At 36.5% G+C, this 19,569-nt stretch overlaps 1 pseudogene; it reads right to left on the bottom strand.

Annotated features, from left to right (window-relative positions):
• Window positions 1–18,096: 18,096 nt before the first annotated feature.
• Window positions 18,097–19,027, bottom strand: LOC101334390 (hepatoma-derived growth factor-related protein 3 pseudogene; annotated as a pseudogene).
• Between the last annotated feature and the right edge of the window lie 542 nt (window positions 19,028–19,569).

Raw genomic sequence — 19,569 nt, 5'->3', positions numbered from 1 at the left:
GTATTGGTTGTTATTTCTCCTCTCTCATTTCTTATTTTGTTTACATGGGTCCTCTCTCTTTTCTTGTTGATGAGCCTGACTAAAGGTTTATCTTTTTTTTTTAATCTTTTCAAAAATCAGCTCTTGATTACATTAATCTTTTCTATTGTTTTTTGGCTTCTATTTTATTTATTTCCTCTCTGATCTTTATTTTTTATTTTTTTTGCGGTATGCGGGCCTCTCACTGCTGTGGCCTCTCCTGTTGCAGAGCACAGGCTCCGGACTTGCAGGCTCAGTGGCCATGGCTCATGGGCGCAGCCGCTCCACGGCACGTTGGATCCTCCTGGACCGGGGCACAAACCCGTGTCCCCAGCATCAGCAGGTGGACTCTCAACCACAAGGGAAGCCCTCTGATCTTTATTATTTCCTCCCTTCTGCTGACTTTGGGCTTTGCTTTTTATTCTAACTTCTTTAGATGGTAGATTAGGTTGTTTATTTGCGATTTTTCTTGTTTCTTAAGGTGAGTCTGTATCACTATAAACTTATCTCTTAGAACTGCTTTTGCTGCATCCTGTAGATTTTGGAAAGTTGTGTTTCCATTTTTTGTTTGTCTCAAGGTATTTTCTGATGTCCTCTTTGATTTCTTCATTGACCTATTGGTTTTTAGTAGCATGTTGTTTAGTCTCCATGTGTTTGAGCTTTTCCAATTTTTCTTCCCATAATTTATTTCTAGTTTCATACCATTCTGGTCAGAAAAAATGCTTGATATAATTTCTATCCTTTTAAATTTATTGAGACTTATTTTGTGGCCTAACATGTAATCTATTTTGAAGTGCACTTGAAATGACTGTCTGTTCTGCTGCTTGGGGATGCAATGTCCTATAGATATCTTTTAAGTCCAACTGGTCTATTGTGTCACTTAAGAGCATTGTTGCCTTATTGACTTTCTGTCTGGATGTTCTGTCCATTGATGTAGGTGAGGTATTAAAATCCCCTACAATTATTGTATTATTGTATGGTATTATACAATTATTGTATAATTTCTCCCTTTATGTCTGTTAACATTTACTTTATATATTAGGTGCTCCTGTATTGTGTGCATGTATGTTAATGACTATAATATTCTCTTCTTTTTTTATTCCCTTTATTATTATATAATGCCCTTCTTTGTCTTTTGTTATAGACTTTTAGAGTTTATTTTTTCTGATATGAGTATTGAAACCTCCACTTTCTTATCATTTCCATTTTCATGAGATATCTTTTTCCATCCCCTCACTTTCAGTCTGTGGGTCTTTAGCTCTGAAGTGAGTCTCTTGTAAGCAGCATATAAATGGGCTTTGCATTTTTATCCAATCAGCCACCCTATGTTTTTTGATTGGAGCATTTAGTCCACTGAAATTTAATGTAATGATTAACAGGAAGGTACTTATTGCCATTTTATTAATTGTTTTCCAGTTGTTTTTGTAGTTCTCTGCTCTTCTTTTTCATTCTTCTCCTAGGGTTTGATAATGTTTTTAGTGCTATGTTTGTATTCCTTTATCTCTAGTTTTTGTGTATTCATTATACATTTTTGATTTATGGTTACATGGGGGTCATATATGTTGGCTCATAACTATATCTACTTATTTTAAACCAGTAGTCCTTTAAGTTCAAATATAGTCTGAAAGAACTACATAAAGAAAAGGAAAGATATCCTGTGTTCTTGGATTGGAAGAATTAATAATGTTAAAATATACATACTAACTAAAGCAACATATTTGATGCAATCCCTATCAAAATATCCATGACATTTTTCTCAGAAGTAGGTCAAATAATCCTAAAATTTGTATGGAACTACAAAAGACCACGAATTGTCAACAAAATCTTGAGAAAATAGAACAGAGTTGGAGGTATCATGCTCCCTGAATTCAGACTATAGTACAAAGCTACAGTAATCAAACAGCATGGTAGTGGCACTAAAACAAACACATAGATCATTGGAACAGAGTAGAGATGCCACAAATAAACCCATACACTTATGTTAAATTAACCTATGACAAAGGAGGCAAGAATATACAATGGAGAGAAGAAGTCTTTTCAATATGTCATGCTGGGAAAAGTGGACAGCTACATTAAAATAATGAAATTAGAACATACCCTAACACCATACACAAAAATAAACTCAAAATGGATTAAATACCTAAATGTAAGACCTGAAACCATAAAACTCCTAAAAGAGAACATAGCAGAACACTCTTTTACATAATTAATAGCCATATTTCTGGATCTGTCTCCTAAGGTAAAATAAATAAATGCAAAAATTAACAAATGGGACCTAACTGAACTTAAAAGCTTTTGCAGAGCAAAGGAAACCATTTAGAAAATGAAAATACAACTACTGAATGGAGAATATATTTGCAAATGTTATGACTGATAAGGGGTTAATATCCAGAATATATAAACAATTCATACAACTATGTATCATAAAAACAAAGAATCCAATTAAAACATGGGCAGAAGACCTAAACAGATATTTTTCCAAAGAACACATACAGATGGTCAACATACACATGAAAAGATGCTCAACATCACTAATCATCAGAGAAATGCAAATCAACACCACAATGAGATATCACCCCACACATGTCAGAATTGCTGTCATCAAAAAGATCACAAAAAACAAACGTTGGCTACGATGTGGAGAAAAGGGAACCTTCATACACAGTTGGTGGGAATGTAAATTTGTGCAGTCCTAATGGAAAACAGTATGGAAGTTCCTCAGAAAACTGAAAATAGAACTATCATATGATCCATCAATTCCAATCCTGGGTATATATCCAAAGCAAACAAAAACACTAAGTCAAACAGATACATGCACCCCAATATTCGTAGCAGCATTATTTACAATAGCCAAGATATTGAAGCAAATTATGTGCCCATCAACGAATCAATGTATAAAGAAGATGTAATATATATAATTGAATATTATTCAGTCATAAAACAGTATGAAATTCTTATATTTGCAAAACATGGATGGACCTGGAGTGTATTATACTTAGTGAAATAAATCAGAAAAAGAGAGGAGGAGCTTCAAGATGGCAGAAGAGTAAGATGTGGAGATCAACTTCCTCCTCACAAATACATCAGAAATACATCTACATGTGGAACAACTCCTACAGAAAACCTACTGAACACTGGCAGAAGACCTCAGACCTCCCAAAAGGCAAGAAAGTCCCCACGTACTTTAGTAGGGCAAAAGAAAAAAGAGACAAAAGAATAGGGATGGGACTTGCACCAGTGGGAGAGAGCTGTGAAGGAGGAAAGGTTTCCACACACTAGGAAGGCCCTTTGCGGGTGGAGACTGCAGGTGGTAGAGCGGGGAAGCTTCAGAGCCATGGAGGAGAGCCCAGCAACAGGGGTGCAGAGGGCAAAGTGGAGAGATTCCCGCACAGAGGATCAGTGCCAACCAGCACTCACCAGCCCGAGAGGCTGGTCTGCTCACCCGCCGGGACAGGAGGGGGTCTGGGAACTGAGTCTCTGGCTTTGTAGGTCGGATCCCAGGGAGAGGACTGGGGTTGGTTGCGTGAACACAGCCTGAAGGGGGCTAGTGCACCACAGGTAGCCAGGAGGGAGTCCGGGAAAAAGTCTGGAGCTGCGGAATAGGCAAGAGACTTTTTCTTGCCTCATTGTTTCCTGGTGCATGAGGAGAGGGGATTAAGAGCGCAGCTCAAAGGAGCTTCAGAGATGGGCGTGAGCTGTGGCTATCAGCGCGGACCCCAGAAAAGGGCATAGGATGCTAAGGCTGCTGCTGCCACCACCAAGAAGCCTGTGAGCAAGCACAGGCCACTACCCACACCTCACCTCCTGGGAGCCTGTGCAACCCGCCACTGACAGAGTCCTGTGATGCAGGGACAACTTCCCCAGGAGAACACATGGCACGCCTAAGGCTGGTGCAATGTCATGCTGGCCTCTGTCACCACTGACTTGCCCCACACTCCGTACCCCTCCCTCCCCACAACCTGAGTGAATCAGAGCCCCCCAATCAGCTACTCCTTTAACTCCGTCCTGTCTGAGCAAAGAACAGATGCCCTCAGGCAACCTACATGCAGAGGTGGGTCCAAATCCAAAGCTGAGCCCCAGGAGCTGTGCAAACAAAGAAGAGAAAAGGAAATTTCTCCCAGCAGCCTCAGGAGCAGTGGATTAAAACTCGACAATCAACTTGATGTACGCTGCATCTGTGGAATACCTGAATAGAAAACGAATCATCCCAAATTGAGGAGGTAGACTTTGGGAGCAAAGATATATATTTTTTATTCCCTTGTTCTGTTTTTGCAAGTGTGTATGTGTATGCTTCTGTGTGTGATTTTCTCTGAATAGCTTTGCTTTTACTATTTGTCCTACAGTTCTTTCTGTCCATATTTTTTTTTTTTCTGTATAGTTTCTAGCACTGTTATCATTGGCAGATACGTTTTTTGGTTTGGTTGCTCTCTTCTTTCTTTCTTTCGTTCTTTTCTTTTTTTTTTAAATTACTTAAAAAAAACTTTTTATAATTATTTTTTATTTTAATAACTATATTTTATTTTATCTTCTTCTTTCTTTCTTTTTTTTCTCCCTTTTATTCTGAGCTGCGTGGATGACAGGCTCTTGATGCTCCAGCCAAGCGTCAAGGCTGTGCCTCTGAGGCCAGAGACACAAGTTCAGGACACTGGTCCACAAGAGACCTCCCAGATCCACATAATATCAAGTGAGGAAAATCTCTCACAGTTTTCCATCTCAATGCCAAGACCCAGCTCCACTCAACAACCACCAAGCTACAGTACTGGACACCATATGCCAAACAACTAGCAAGACAGGAACACAACCTTATCCATTATCAGAGAGGCTGCCTAAAATCAAAATAAGGCCACAGACACCCCAAAACACATCACCAGATGTGGACCTGCCACCAAAAAGACAAGATCCAGCCTCATCCACCAGAACACAGGCACTAGTCCCCTCCACCAGAAAACAAACACAACCCACTGAACCAACCTTAGCCACTAGGGATAGACACCAAAAACAACGGGAACTACAAACCTGCAGCTTGCAAAAAGGAGACCCCAAACACAGTAAGTTAAGCAAAATGAGAAGACAGAGAAATACACAGCAGATGAAGGAGCAAAGCAAAAACCCACCATACCTAACAAATGAAGAGGAAATAGGCAGTCTACCTGAAAAAGAATTCAGAATAATGATAGTAAAGATGATCCAAAATCTTGAAAATAGAATGGAGAAAATACAAGAAATGTTTAACATGGACCTAGAAGAACTAAAGAGGAAACAAACAGTGATGAACAATGCAATAAATGAAATTAAAAATTCTCTAGAAGGGATCAATAGCAGAATAACTGAGGCAGAAGAATGGGTAAGTGACCTGGAAGATAAAACAGTGGAAATAACTACTGCAGAGAAGAATAAAGAAAAAAGAATGAAAATAACTGAGGACAGTCTCAGAGACCTCTGGAACATTAAATGCACTAACATTCGAATTATAGGGGTCCCAGAAGAAGAAGAGAAAAAGAAAGGGACTGAGAAAATATTTGAAGAGATTGTAGTTGAAAACTTCCCTAAGATGGGAAAGGAAATAGTTAACCAAGTCCAGGAAGCACAAAGAGTCCCATACAGGATAAATCCAAGGAGAAACACGCCAAGATGCATATTAATCAAACTAACAGAAATTAAATACAAAGAAAAAATATTAAAAGCAGCAAGGGAAAAACAACAAATAATATACAAGGGAATCCCCATAAGGTTAACAGCTGATTTTCAGCAGAAACTCTGCAAGCCAGAAGGAAGTGGCAGGACATATTTAAAATGATGAAGGAGAAAAACCTGCAACCATGATTACTCTACCCAGCAAGGATCTCATTCAGATTTGATGGAGAAATTAAAACCTTTACAGACAAGCAAAAGTTAAGAGAATTCAGCACCAGCAAACCAGCTTTACAACAAATGCTAAAGGAACTTCTCTAGGCAGGAAACACAAGAAAAGGAAAAGACCTAAAATAACAAACCAAAATAATTAAGAAAATGGTAATAGGAACATACATATTGATAACTACCTTAAATGTAAATGGATTAAATGCTCGAACCAAAAGACATAGACTGGCGGAATAGATACAGAAACAATATATATGCTGTCTACAAGAGACCCACTTCAGATCTAGGGACACGTACAGACAAAATGAGGGGGTGGAAAAAGATATTCTGCGCAAATGGAAATCAAAAGAAATCTGGAGTTGCAATTCTCATATCAGACAAAATAGACTTTAAAACAAAGACTATTACAAGAGACAAAGAAGGACACTACATAATGATCAAGGGATCAATCCAAGAAGAATATATAACAATTGTAAATATTTATGCACCCAACATAAGAGCACATTAATACAAAAGGCAAATACTAACAGCCATAAACAGGGAAATTGACAGTAACACAATCATATTAGGGGACTTTAAAGCCCACTTTCACCAATGGACAGATCATCCAAAATGAAAATAAATAAGGAAACACAAGCTTTAAATGATACATTAAACATGATGGACTTAATTGATATTTATAGGACATTCCATCCAAAAACAACAGAATACACATTCTTTTCAAGTGATCATGGAACATTCTCCAGGATAGATCATATCTTGGGTCACAAATCAAGCCTTGGTAAATTTAAGAAAATTGAAATCATATCAAGTATCTTTTCTTACCACAGTGCTACGAGACTAGATATTAGTTACAGGAAAAAATCTGTAAAACACAGAAGCACATGGAGGCTAAAAAATACACTACTTAATAACCAGAGATCACTGAAGAAATCAAAGAGGAGATCAAAAAATACCTAGAAACAAATGAAAATGAAAACACGATGACCCAAAACCTATGGGATGCAGCAAAAGCAGTTCTAAGAGGGAAGTTTATAGCAATACAATCCTACATTAAGAAACAAGAAACATCTCAATTAAATAACCTAACCTTACACCTAAAGCAATTAGAGAAAGAAGAACAAAAAAACACCAAAGTTAGCAGAAGGAAAGAAATCATGAAGATCAGATCAGAAATAAATGAAAAAGAAATAAAGGAAACAATAGCAAAGATCAATAAAAACTAAAAGCTGGTTCTTTGAGAAGATAAACAAAATTGATAAACCATTAGCCAGACTCATGAAGAAAAAAAAGGAGAAGACTCAAAACAGTAGAACTTGAAATGAAAAAGGACAAGTAACAACTGACATTGCAGAAATGGATCCTGAGAGATTAGTACAAGCAACTATATGCCAAAAAAATGGACAACCTGGAAGAAATGGACAAATTCTTTGAAAAGCACAACCTTCTGAGACAGAACCAGGATGAAGTAGAAAATACAAACAGACCAATCACAAGCACTGAAATTGAAGCTGTGATTAAAAATCTTCCAACAAACAAAAGTCCAGGACAAGATGGATTCACAGGCGAATTCTATCAAACATTTAGAGAAGAGCTAACACCTATCCTTCTCAAAATCCTCCATAATATGGCAAAGGGAGGAACATTCCCAAACTCATTCTATGAGGCCACCATCACCCTGATACCAAAACCAGAGAAAGATGTCACAAAAAAAGAAAACTACAGGCCAATATCACTGATGAACATAGGGGCAAAAATCCTCAACAAAATACTAGCAAACAGAATCCAACAGCACATTAAAAGGATCATACACAGTGATCAAGTGGGGTTTATTCCAGGAATGCAAGGACTCTTCAATATATGCAAATCAATCAATGTGATACACCATATTAACAAATTGAAGGAGAAAAACCATATGATCATCTCAATAGATGCAGAGAAAGCTTTTGACAAAATTCCACACCCATTTATGATAAAAACCGTCCAGAAAGTCGGCATAGAGAGAACTTTCCTCAACATAATAAAGGCCATATATGACAAATCCAGAGCCAACATCACCCTCAATGGTGAAAAATTGAAATTATTTCCACTAAGATCAGGAGCAAGACAAGGTTGCCCACTCTCACCACTATTATTCAACACAGTTTTGGAAGTTTTAGCCACAGCAATCAGAGAAGAAAAGGAAATAAAAGGAATCCAAATCAGAAAAGAAGAAGTAAAGCTGTCACTGTTTGCAGATGACATGATAGTATACACAGAGAATCCTAAAGATGCTACCAGAAATCTACTAGAGCTAATCAATGAATTTGGTAAAGTAGCAGGATAAAAAATTAATGCACTGAAGTTTCTTGCATTCCTATACACTAATGATGAAAAAATATGAAAATGAATTAAAGAAAACACTTCCATTTACCATTGCAAAAAAAGAATAAAATATCTAGGAATAAAACTACCTAAGGAGACAAAAGACCTATATGCAGAAAATTGTAACACACTGATGAAAGAAATTAAAGATGATACAAATAGATGGAGAGAAATACGATGTTCTTGGATTGGAAGAATCAACATTGTGAAAATTACTATACTACCCAAAGCAATGTACAGATTCAATGCAATCCCTATCAAACTACCAGTGGCATTTTTCACCAAACTAGAAGAAAAAATTTCACAATTTGTATGGAAGCACAAAAGACCCTGAATAGCAAAAGCAATCTTGAGAAAGAAAAATAGACCTGGAGGAATCAGGCTCCCAGACTTCAGACTATACTACAAAGCTACAGTAATCAAGAGAGTATGGTACTGGCACAAAAACAGAAATATTGATCAATGGAACAGGAAAGAAAACCCAGAGATAAACCCAGGCACATATGGTCATCTTATCTTTGATAAAGGAGGCAAGAACATACAGTGGAGAAAAGATAGCCTCTTCAATAAGTGCTGCTGGGAAAACTGGACAGCTACAGGTAAAAGAATGAAATTAGAACACTCCCTAACACCATACACAAAAATAAACTCAAAATGGATTAAAGACCTAAATATAAGGCCAGACACTATCAAACTCTTAGAGGAAAACATAGGCAGAACACTCTATGACATAAATCACAGCAAGATCCTTTTTGACCCACCTCCTAGAGAAATGGAAATAACAACAAAAATAAATGGGACCTAATGAAACTTAAAAGATTTGCACAGCAAAGGAAACCATAAATAAGACAAAAAGACAACCCTCAGAATGGGAGAAAATATTTGCAAATCAAGCAACTGACAAAGGATTAGTCTCCAAAATCTACAAGCATCTCATGCAGCTCACTATCAAAAAAACAAAAAACCCAATCCAAAAATGGGCAGAAGAAATAAATAGACATTTTCCAAAGAATATATACAGATTGCCAACAAACACATGACAGGATGCTCAACATCATTAATCATTTGAGAAATGCAAATCAAAACTACAATGAGATATAATTTCACACCGGTCAGAATGGCCATCATCAAAAATTCTACAAACTATCAATGCTGGAGAGGGTGTGGAGAAAAGGGAATCCTCTTGCACTGTTGGTGGAAATGTAAATTGATACAGCCACTATGGAGAACAGTATGGAGGTTCCTTAAAAAGCTAAAAATAGGACTATCATACGACCCAGCAATCCCACTACTGGGCATATACCCTGAGAAAACCATAATTCAAAAAGAGTCATCTATCTAAATGTTCATTGCAGCTCTATTTACAATAGCCAGGACATGGAAGCAACCTAGGTGTCCATCAACAGATGAATGGATGAAGAATATGTGGCACATATATATAATGGAATATTACTCAGCCATAAAATAAATGAAATTGCGTTATTTGTAGTTTGGTGGATGGACCTAGAGTCTGTCATACAGAGTGAAGTAAGTCAGAAAGAGAAAAACAAATACCATATGCTAACATATATATATATATATATATATATATATGGAATCTAATAATAATAAAAAAAAAAGGTCATGAAGAACCTGGGGGCAAGACAGGAGTAAAGACACAGACCCACTAGAGAATGGACTTGAGGATTCGGGGAGGGGGAAGGGTAAGCTGTGACAATGTGAGAAAGTGGCATGGACATATATACACTACCAAACGTAAAATAGGTAGCTAGTGGGAAGCAGCCGCATAGCATAGGGAGATCAGCTCGGTGCTTTGTGACCACCTAGAGGGGTGGGATAGGGAGTGTGGGAGGGAGGGAGACACAGGAAGGAAGAGATATGGGGACATATGTATATGTATAACTCATTCACTTTGTTATAAAGCAGAAACTAAAACACCATTGTAAAGCAATTATACTCCAATAAAGATGTTAAAAAAAAAATCAGAGAAAGACAAATACTCTTTGTTATCACTTATATGTGGAATGTAAAAAATAAAACAAACAAATATTTATAACAAAACAGAGACAGACTCACAGATGTAAGGAACAAACAAGTGGTGAGCTGTAGGGAGAGTGAAGGGGGAGGGGCAAGATAGGGGTATGGGATTAAGAGATACAACTACTATGAATAAAATATTAGATAAGCAAGGACATATTGTACAGTACAGGGAAATATAGCTATTATTTTTAATAGCTTTAACTAGAGTTTAATCTATAAAAATATTGAATCATTATGTATACACCTGAAACTAATACATTATTATAAATTGTCTATAACTCAATAAAAAATATGATTTCATGCTTTTGCTAATATGGAAATGATTTCAAAAATACTAAATAGTTGATAGCTTTTGCCCAAATATTCAAAAAACGTAAATTGCATTTGAAATATAATGTAAATTATTACAACTCTGGTTTTATTTCTGATGTTAGTTCTGACATCCACATGCTGTATATAGATACAAAGTTTTTTAGGAGATCATTTCGTTTCAGCTCTTAAACCATTGCCTTCATTCTGAAAGTAGGGTAGATCCATAGAGTTTTCTCTGAGCCCATTATTTGGTTGTATTGGTTTTGTTTTAATTTAGAACATTCGGAAACAATAAATTTGTCTAAGTGGTGGATTCCCATCTTATTCTCTATATAGTTTCATCTGATTCTAAGTCAACTTACTATTTCACGAAGAAGTAAAAAGGCTGTGGTAGAAATGTGGGCTGATAAGCAAGAAGATAGATAGAGATGGATGATAAATAGATAATAGATAAGTAAATAGAGGCAGAGATGTAGAGATATAAGTACATAGGCTAAGTACTGATATCTATGTATCTCTATATACACCTACATCTATCTATCTATCTATCTACCTATCTATCATCTATCTATCTATCTATCTATCTATCCATCTGATGGAATCTGAAATGCAGGAATCTCAGTTGTGTAGAATTGAGTTGCTTATACTCTGTTCACAGAATCTTCTCATCAGCACCCTTCTCCTTGTGGTTCTAATGTTTTCTCTTTAATCTCATGCTCCAATTGCACTCCTCTTCCTGACATTGACACTTACTCTCATAGATTTATTGAATTTATGTCTAAGTGATATATGTGTATACATAAATATATAAGGTACTATTTGGAAGTGATTCGTATAAATTTTAATGGTTTTTGTCATTTCTGGTTCAATATATTTTAGAACAAGTTTTCCCAAATATAGTTTGTTCTTTTTTTAGAATTGCTGAAAAATTAATTGTATCTATATAACATGTTCTACTTTTACATTCCTTTACTGATGGAAGAATAAGATATATTTAATACATTAGTATCATAAGCAATGCATAGCCAAAGCTTTCTGCATGGCAGGGTACATTCCTTGGGCTACCTGCGACCTCACCTACAGCTGGCATTTAAAGTCCCCATGCATACAAGATGCATCCCACATCAAGAAAAAGATAAGTATATGTATGTATGTATATGTATAGCTGATTCACCTTGTTATAAAGCAGAAACTAACACAACATTGTAAAGCAATTATACTCCAATAAAGATGTTTAAAAAAAGAAAAGAAAAATACATGTAAATACATTATTTCTGTTTTCTGCTTTAGGGGAAGCAAAGGAAGCTTACTCAGTCAGGAATTGTGGGGAATTAACACCCATGAATTACCCTCAACAGGTGGACTGAATTAGTGACCAGAATCTAGCTTGCAGAGGCCAACTCTGAAGTATAATCTCAATGTTTCCTCAGTTGGGCACCAAGAAAATTCACCTCTACTCATCCACAGATGTTCCTAGCTCCATAAAACACACCTTGCTGTTTTTTCTTACTTCCCTGCCAAAATCTTCCTACTCATTTTTTCCAGATACCCTGGATCACTTCCCAAATTAATCAGTTTCACTCAAGCCCTTTTCACAGCCTTTGAGAAGAATCAGTTGAAGATACAGTGTAATGACACACATTTCTACATATGATTCCCTGAGAATTTATGTTGGCTTGATGGTGGTAGGGTGTGAATACAGTGAATGTGAAATACTGGATTACTGCACCCAGTTCTCTACTCCTCCCTGTTACAGAATTATTTACTCCTGCCCATGGCCACGTGACTTTGCAGTGCCTTCTATTCCAGTAGAATATATTCCCTTATACCACTGACATTTGAATTGGTCATGTAGCTAGAAACTCTAATGGGATTTTAGTGGCCAAGATGGAAGCAGAAGCTCAAATGTGCTTTCATGATTTTTCTTTACCTCTTGCGCTCCTAAGATACACCCTGAAAAGAATATGCCTCAGAGAGCAGCTGCTCCTTCAGCCTGAGCTCCAAGATGATATCATGTGGAGTCGACATAATCCCAACTAGAAGTCAGAGACCAACAGGGCCCAGCCAAACCCAGCTGAGATCAGCCAAACTAGAACTGCAAATATGTAGACAAAAATAAATATTCTGTGTACCTGTGAGATTTTTGAGGTTAATTGTTACCCAGAAAAATTTTAATACCATAATTAGTTTCACTAATAATGTTGTAGAACAATAGTTCTACAAAATAGCTTCCTAATTATATATACCATAGAGAATTAATATTCAATATTCTAATACTTACCAATTTGTTAGGTGTAAGGTGGTATCTCTCTGAGACTTTAATTTGTATTTTTCTGCCTACTGGTGAGATTATATATCTCTATATATATTGTTAGCTGTATGAGTTTTCACTCATAAAAAATGATTATTTATTTTCTTATAGTTTTCAACTGGGTCTTCTTTAAAGTAATTCACTTATATTTTATGTATTCTTTTGTGTTATTGTTTTGTTTTCCATATTGCAATGAATGCTTCTATTAATTTTGTCAGTATATTTCAGTGATGACAAATTATTTTGATTTAGTCCATTTACACATATAAATATACATAGTATAATATATACATATATAATTTAATATTGGGCTTTGAGGATCTTCTTATCTTTCTTGATCCTTTGATAAAGGTATTCCTATATGTTTTCTTCTATTGATTTTATTGCTTTATTTCATAGTCAAAGTAATATAGACTTTTGTTTCATGTGGTTGGTGACAGACTGCTAATTTTATTTTTCTTTATCAGCTCTTTTCCACTGCTATGTGACATCACAGACATATCTATATCAAGGTTCCAAAATACTTCGTTTTCTGGGCTCTTTATTATGTTCCAAGAGGCTCACTGTCTCTGCATCAACACTGCACAGTTTTATTGCTATAGCTTTGTAGTGTTTCTTAAATATCTGGTGGAGCAGACTTCATTCCCTCAACCCCACCCCATGGTATATTTTTCACAACAGTTTTGTCAATTCATGGACCTTTATAATTGCTTTTTTTTTTTTTTTACTGTTGAACTTTTATTGAGCTCTAACAATGTGATAGGTGCCACACAAAACATCAGACACAGTACCTGCTCTGTGGGCTTATAATCTAATTTAAGGACACGATCATTTTTTAATGTTGCCATGAGTTGGCTGTTTGTGAAAATGAGGTATTAACTGCATTGGTTAGTGCAGCAAAAAAGCCTGTGAAATCAGACTTTTTAGCAGGTTCCCTATGCAAGTAGGCATGATTGCTCATATTATTCTCTCAAACTGTGGTTCCCATTTCCCCAAATTTGGGGATTTTTGAGATGCGTATAAGTGTCTATAAAGACAGATACCAAATGCACATTTCTGAAAACCATGGTTCAAATCTGGCCTCTCGTCCAGAAGAAAAAGTTTGGTTATATATTCAGAAAAATATTGTTATTCAAAATAGGTCCTAGGAGAAAATAGGGGGCCAATTTCCTGTTCAGTGTTCCTGGAATGTCCACAAGAGCAGCTCCCCACGGCAGCCTGTCAAATGCCCTTTACTCTCAAGGTCTTTTGTCTTCATAGCCCAGAGCTGAAATGCTTAACATTTGCTGGGTTCTGCTTGGGCATGTGCCCCAGGGGAGGTGTGTTTGAGGGCAGAGCCCTCTCAGTGCCTCACAGATCACAATGCAGATGATTCCTGCATAGGCATTGGCATTGGTCCCTGCATCCTTGGCAACACACCACACTAATTTAATTTCTATCCCCAGAAAGTAACAAAACTACCAGAGGCCCCCAGAATGTATCAGTAACCTGTGAAAATGGAACCTGTTAAAATCTGTCACTGATACAATCTGTATATATACTGCTTATGAAAACTTGTCCTTTTATCATCATAGTAAAGTCAAGTGCTAAGTAACACGTTTATCTGTTGACCACTTAGCAGAATAAACTGATTTCATATGGAAGGAAATGTAAGATAACTCATATGTATTTAAAGCAAATTATTTAGTTTTCATTCTCGTTACTTCTGTGCCTTCTTTATAGTATCTTCTGTCTCTTCACTTTGATCCTGATGAACTAAGTCACCACTTATTATATTTAGATTCCCAATCCTTTATTTGTGTATATCTTGAATTTCAGTAAGATATGAAATGCAGACTCCGGGGTTGCATTTTGTAATGATACAAGGATCCTGAGGAAATACTTTCACAGAAGCCTTTTCTAATAGATTCCCCTGTGCTTACGGAAAGTATCAAAAAAGACCAACTGGCACATTCTGAACGTATGTTCTCAACAAGTAATCTAAGTACAAATGGGAAGCTCTTGCCTTTCTGTTTTGTAAACTCAGATTATGCTGACAAGCCATACTTCTAAATAATTTGATTTGAAAAGGTTGCCTGCATGTACATTTGTCATTTTATAAAGAGCAACCAAATCCCTACCCCACCTTATCTTACAAAACAACACTTAGTATTTTTTAAGTTGCATAAAAGAACAAATACATGAATAAATAAACAAACAAATGTATAATGAAGGGCTTTGACCTCTTGCTCCAAGCAGTAAGTGAAAGAACTGATAAATGAAGCTGAGGTCCTCCCTCAGTGCTTCTCTTTAAATAGTTATGCTAAAAATATTTTAGCTGTCTAAACTCTGTACTTGATTCATTTTCATTGGAACACATTTTGTGAGCCACAACTGAGTTCCTATATAGGATATCTCCAGAATGCAAATCAGGAAAAAGCAGATTTTATTCAGATTTTTTTGTTAAATTGAGCCACTACTGTTTGGTATGCGGGCACTAGATGGGTTAAAAAAAACAGCTGGCCTGATAAAGACATGCTAAAGAAGGTTTACTTTATTTGAACAGTTATGTCAAGACTGGCCTTAAATTCAATGAAATATTGAAGACGATGGATTGTTTGAAAGTCCTGGTTTTGAGGGCACAGGAGCATGGTCTGAATGAGTCATTCAGAATTCATCGTGCATCCAACTAAACCCAAAATTCATGCTTAGCCGTCCTTTTTTTTTAATGCGACAGTCTCAGTCTTCTCACATCGGTGCTTCTCTTCATGCTAGAACTGCTTATGTCTACAGAGTCCCTGAAGAAGCAAAAATCCTTTTTTTAGCATTAAACATAGCATATGGAGTTCTTCCTCAGCTCTTGGCCTATCACTGTATCTGCAAGCCAGAGTTCTTCATAAAAACAAATTCTTCATAAAAACAAAGGCAGATGAAAAAGCTGAATAAAAGCATTATTTTATGTTCTTTCTCTCTAGATTACTGACTTTTGTTATTTTCGTACCAGTATTTGGTCCCATTCCACTCTCTTCCCATACAGGAACATTTAAGAATACATAAATTCTTGTTCCATACTGTATATGTGAGCTATCATAGGAATTATGTGGATAAATTTTCTTTTTTTGAAGGAAAATTGAAGTTATTCAGAAAGCTTGTTTAAAGAAATATATTTCAAGTTATTTGTGAATAAACTTGACCACCTATCTCAATATTCTGTTTGCACACATTAAATATAAGTGAAAAATTACAATTTAGCTCCTATAATAGTGAGCATGAAAAGGAAACTATTCAAAAGTGAAAATGGTCTATGCATATTAAAAATTTCAAAATAGCAAATACAGATGGAGAAATATTTTTCCATATAAGATCTATATGTTTCATTATCAACCTCAATATAAAAGACAAATTGTCAGAATATTTAAAAGTGTTGTTTGAAAAATATTTTCCCAAAGAAAGTATATTATTTACTGCTGTTTCAAAAATTGCTTTTACTGAACTTTTTTTGAGTCTAAATAGCTAAGGAGGGATCTATAACTGGATCTATGACTGGAAATGTTTCTATTGTATTTCTGTGTATATTTTTAATAAATTATTTTTGGTCTTTTATGAAGACAAATCTTATTAAATTTGAAACATTTTGTATATTTTTTTTTCAGAAAAAGTTCTGTAGTCTTTACGCTTTTTGTTTTAAAAATCTGTCACTTGTATGTTCCAATTCAAAATGTCATCTACATTCTCATGTTTTAGTGTGAGCAATGAAGAGGACTTTTGATGAATTAATTAAATTTCATTACTTTTAAATTGAAATATTCAAAATTTAAAAAGTAACTTTTAAGGAAAAAGAACTGGATTGGCATTCCTATGATCTTTTAATGAACTTTTCATATTTGGAAGTGTGAGTGGGTATAACAGAGGAAAATCAATATTTGCTAAGTAAGAGAAATAGACCAAAAATCCAGTCACCTCCTCAGAGCACAGGAGTGTTAAGTGGACAGGTGCTTTCATGCCCTCAGCTGCCATCATCACCACCACCACCACTACCATCATCATCATCAACGGCCCTAAGCTTTTAGAGCCACTCATATTTTTCCTTCATGTTATTTACTAGCTCTTCACCAAAATAAGAAAACCAGAAGAAAATGGAGTCCAAATCAATGCAAGTGTGTGAATTTACGGTCCACTGAACTGGTAAGTATCTTAGACGTGCAATCATGTAGCCAATTCCTCTCCCTCCTTGCAGTGTTTAAAAAAACCCTAAAACCCATAGAGTGTTTAAAAAAAAAAAAGAAAAAGAAAACCCTCACCTGCATTTGATTCTATTGTCAACTTGCTGTAAACAATTTTTGCTTTAATATATGAATTACACTAATACCTCACATTACATATATGAAGCCAAATTACACTAACCTAGTTGTTTACAACCTCAAACCTTACTCCCAGTATACATTCCAATAAATTTATTCTGTAAAAACAATACTTTTTTGTTTTTGATTTTTTTTACAGTAAAGTTTTCAACTACAAACCTTGAATATGCGAAAGATGTTCCAAGGACAAGCATAACAGGATTGATAAAACCCAAACTAACTAAATGTGTTCTCACAATACAAGCTGGCATAAAAATAAAATTAATTTTCTATTATCACAATTGCAACAATAATGTACACATAATAATGGTTTGTGGATGAGCACTAATTATTCTAATTCTAGTTCCAAAAGAAAACAACAGATCATTTTTAGTTTATATTTAAAAGTCAATGCTTTGTCTTACTTCCCAAAGGGCTACTGCTGATTCCAGCTTTAAAATGTAAAGTATCAAACTTGAGTAATTAGCTCAAATTGTACTGAGATTGGGAAAAAAATAAATCTTTGCCTTGTTTTGGAGTAACACAGAAGACTCACTAACTTCACATATAGAAACTGAGTTTGTGTACATTAACAACATGAGTTTTGAGAAGTATACGCTGTCAACTAGCTATTTCTAATATGGAATAGGTATTTTACAATATGATTAAACTTTACACATGGCCTCAAAACTGAAGAACAATTTTAAGTTCATCTTCAGTATGCCAACATTATGTATCTAGGAATTGGTTCCTGGGTTCTGTCACAGAGAGGAAATCCCTTAAGCATTATATTGAGTGGTCATTTTAAAAAATGCTAATTTATATTTAACTTAGTGTTTGTTTGGTGATGGTGGAGAAAAGGCAGGAGAGTGATGAACATAACTGCCTTGATAACGGATCCTAGACTTGTATAAGCTTGTGCAAAAATCTGGATAATCCTTAGTGGTTAAGGGCAACTTCATGCAACCAAATAACATGAAATTAAATCAATAACCTTAAAAAAGGCTAAAATGTCTTTTTCCACCAAAACGAAACAGAGAGAGGAATGTGAATAATGTACATACAAACTGGGGTTCTGTCAATGACAACAAGGACTATGTGTTGGTTCATATCAAATCCAAGAATATTAGACAACCAAACATATAACCTTCTTGTGGTTTTCTTAATATGCAGCATTCATTATGGTAGTTAGGTCCCTTCACTGGTTTTTTACAAGTCTGAAGTTGTGTTTCTTGTGTCATTGCCGGCATCTCCACCCTCAGAGCTGCTTTTATTTTCTTCTTCTTTGCAGTCCTTGTCATCTTCATCTCCTGGAGATTACCAGGACTGTTTAGAGGATTTCTTTGAAGTGTATGACTTTTTCCGTTTTGAGCCTGCTTTTTCATTCTTTCTTTTGCCTTTTCCATCTTCTTCTACTCTATCACCTTCTTCCTCACTGCTTGCCTCTGCATGCAGTATTCTCGCCTTCTCCCTCGGTTTCTGAAGAGTTCTGTTGCTGAATTGCCTGGTACCCAACAAACTTTACTGCTGGGTTATTTTCTATTTCCCACAATCCTTCATTAAATCCTTTCCGTTTGTTTGACTTCCCAAACTTGTCTTCGTATTCCTTATAAGGGAAAAGGTCTTTGGGACCTACAAATGCAGTTTCATGGGTGCCAAAAAAGAAGATAGGATACGTATTTGCTGGAGGCTTCACAGCTCCCTCTGGGAGTTCCTCAATTCGGGCCGGCCAGTGCGGGTAGCCCTTCATCTTGCCGAAGACCAGGTCGCTCGCCTTGTACTTGCGGGGCCAAGGACGCGCCATCTGGGCCGCTCCCCTTCCTGGTCGTCCGTGGGCTCTGCGAAGAGGCTAGGGGGCCGCCCCTCCGCGGGCCAAGGGACTGCGCCGCACTCCCCGCGGGCCTCGAGCCGGGCAGGCGGGCGGACAAGCTGCCGCTCCGACGAAGGGAAGCGGCGGCGAGGCGGTATAATTGCTTATCAATTTTAGAATCAGTTTTTCGGGATCCTTTAAAAATTCTGCTTGTTTACGGAGTGAAGTGCATTGAGTTTTATTATAATTGGAGGGAAATATATATCCCTGCAATCTTAGTCTCAAAACCAATAACGTTTTCATTGTATTTAAATTTTAAAAAATAATTCTGATGTAGTTTTAAAATGTCAGCCAGGGCTTCCCTGGTGGCACAGTGGTTGAGAGTCCGCCTGCCGATGCAGGGGACACGGGTTCGTGCCCCAGTCCGGGAAGATTCCACATGCCGCGGAGCAGCTAGGCCCGTGAGCCATGGCCGCTGAGCCTGCGCGTCCTGAGCCTGTGCTCCGCAATGGGAGAGGCCACAGCAGAGAGGCTCG

This window comes from Tursiops truncatus, chromosome 4 (assembly GCF_011762595.2).
Source record: "Tursiops truncatus isolate mTurTru1 chromosome 4, mTurTru1.mat.Y, whole genome shotgun sequence".
Classification (NCBI taxonomy): Eukaryota; Metazoa; Chordata; class Mammalia; order Artiodactyla; family Delphinidae; genus Tursiops; species Tursiops truncatus.
The sequence above is the reverse complement of the archived record's forward strand: the minus strand, read 5'-3'. Positions and strand labels throughout refer to the sequence as shown.